Source organism: Gobius niger (assembly GCF_951799975.1).
Source record: "Gobius niger genome assembly, chromosome: 5".
NCBI lineage: Eukaryota > Metazoa > Chordata > Actinopteri > Gobiiformes > Gobiidae > Gobius > Gobius niger.
In genome coordinates, this window is record NC_136856.1 from 37,047,596 (window position 1) to 37,050,059 (window position 2,464).

At 48.6% G+C, this 2,464-nt stretch overlaps 1 long non-coding RNA gene across 8 annotated transcripts; it reads left to right on the forward strand.

Annotated features, from left to right (window-relative positions):
* Positions 1-301: 301 nt before the first annotated feature.
* Positions 302-1,141, forward strand: LOC306962813. Of its 8 annotated transcripts, none has more exons than XR_013792856.1 (4): positions 302-702; positions 733-762; positions 944-1,067; positions 1,098-1,141. It is a non-coding gene; the product is annotated as an uncharacterized lncRNA (long non-coding RNA). The 8 variants fall into 8 exon arrangements; XR_013792857.1 differs by having other exon boundaries at positions 1,006-1,067; XR_013792858.1 differs by lacking the exon at positions 733-762 and adding an exon at positions 763-792 and having other exon boundaries at positions 913-1,067.
* The last annotated feature ends 1,323 nt before the right edge of the window (positions 1,142-2,464 follow it).

Below are 2,464 nucleotides of genomic sequence, written 5' to 3' on the forward strand. Positions count from 1 at the left end.
GTTAAATTAATGAAAGCAAGGAAATACAGTCTGGTAAAAGACTATTCTCGCGGATTTCTAGGTGCTCAGAGCTCATTTTCAGCCACCATCACTCCAGTGTTCGATAAAAGGCTCATTAATGATTAGTCTATTCTTGTACTGAGAAATAAAGGCTTTCATGGGAAACATGAAATTATGTGAGAGACCCCAAAGGTCTGAGTGGTAGTGTATATTGACATGTCATGGTGGTTATTAGCCCGTCAGAGTGAACTCCTCCAGAGACGCATCGAGACAATGAAGCTGCAGCACCAAGGTGTAGCCAAACATTATTTTATTATCTTAAAAAGTACACAGTTCCCATAGGGCATCACGTACACTACGACAGTAACACCAGTACTACACATCGAAGGGACTCTCAGATATTATAGACAGTTAAAAATCCCTATTCTGATTTTTTAAAGTATTTAACTAGGCATGACATAAACATCATTTACAGTATGACAGAGCGTCACCGTCAGAAACAATGCTATTGTCCAACCTCCAATGTTAAACCACTGCCAATGGGCAGGGAAGACATCCGAGCGGCTGTAACAGGACGGGCAGGTGTCAGGGGCGGGGCGTTTGGACAGCCAGGTGTTAGGGGCGGGGCGTTTGGACAGCCAGGTGTTAGGGGCGGGGCGTTTGGACAGCCAGGTGCTAGGGGCGGGGCGTTTGGACAGCCAGGTGCTAAGGGCGGGGCTTCAGGACAGCCAGGTGTTAAGGGCGGGGCTTCTGGACAGCCAGGTGTTAGGGGCAGGGCTTCAGGACAGCCAGGTGTTAGGGGTGGGCTTTTGGACAACCAGGTGTTTAGGGCGGGGCATCTGGACAGCCAGGTGTTAGGGGTGGGGCTTTTGGACAGCCAGATGTTAGGGGGCGGGAGGTTTGGACAGCCAGGTGTTAGGGGGCGGGACGTTTGGACAGCCAGGTGTTAGGGGGCGGGACGTTTGGACAGCCAGGTGTTAGGGGGCGGGACGTTTGGACAGCCAGGTGTTAGGGGGCGGGACGTTTGGACAGCCAGGTGTTAGGGGGCGGGACGTTTGGACAGCCAGGTGTTAGGAGCGGGGCTTTTGGACAGTCAGGTATGTTAGGGACAGAGTTATTGGGCAGGCAGATCTGTGGACGGGTTATTGGACAGGTAGAGTTGAGGATGGAGTTACAGGACAGATAGATTTGGGGATGGAGTTACAGGACGGGTAGAGGTGGGGATTGAGTTACAGGACAGGTAGAGGTGGGGATGGAGTTACAGGACGGGTAGAGGTGGGGATTGAGTTACAGGACAGGTAGAGGTGGGGATTGAGTTACAGGACAGATAGATTTGGGGACGGAGTTACAGGACAGGTAGAGGTGGGGATTGAGTTACAGGACAGGTAGAGGTGGGGATTGAGTTACAGGACGGGTAGAGGTGGGGATTGAGTTACAGGACAGGTAGAGGTGGGGATTGAGTTACAGGACAGATAGATTTGGGGACGGAGTTACAGGACAGGTAGAGGTGGGGATGGAGTTACAGGACAGGTAGAGGTGGGGATTGAGTTACAGGACAGATAGATTTGGGGACGGAGTTACAGGACAGGTAGAGGTGGGCAAGGAGTTATCTCCCTGGGGGTGGGAACATCAAATGGACAGATCTATAATAAATCTCTAGAAATCTCTGGTAATGTACAAAGATGGGCACAAATCATAATTTCCCATCATTCATAAAAAACATGCACTGGACTTAGAGTTACAGTATCTTTGTGTCACCACACTGTATGGACACATCCATCAACAATTCTTGCTCCAAATATTAAAAATGAGGAATTCAATGAGCAATTTTCAAAATGATCGCAAATGACTTAGTTGGTGGGGGAACACACGTATAAAAGTCAGGTTATCAAAGTTAGTCTCTTATTCGATTTTTAAGACCCCCAGAGAAGAATTTACCATCGCAATATGGCTGCCAGAGAGGGACATTAGTTCCAATGGATTACTAATGTCCTATCTAGAGTCTTATTATAAATCAGTGGATGGAGGCATGAATGTAGGTAGGGGACAGGGCGGGTGTGCTTTGGTTTGGGAGTAGATTGGTACAGTATTGGGGGTGTAGGACAGTCTGGGGTGGGGAGGCTGTTGTTTGGTTCCTGTTGACTGTTGGTCTGTTGGGGTTTGGGGCTACAAGAGTGGAAGGGTCGGGTTGGACGGGGGTATGGGTTATGGGAGTAATGTGGTCAGACCAGGGCCAGGGCTTGAGGACGGGTAGTGTCGGAGATGACAGAAACACGTTTCTACATAAAGGCACTCTTCAGCTCGATGACTTTACCTTTGTTTTGAATCTGGCTTTGCCAAAGAGCCAGTTGCAACCAGACCACAATCATTTAAAAATTTAAATTCGTCTTGTTGATGTCAATACAGTATTACAGATAGTGTTTTATTGTGTTGTTCGAACAGGACAAGGCCAGCTCTGAACTGA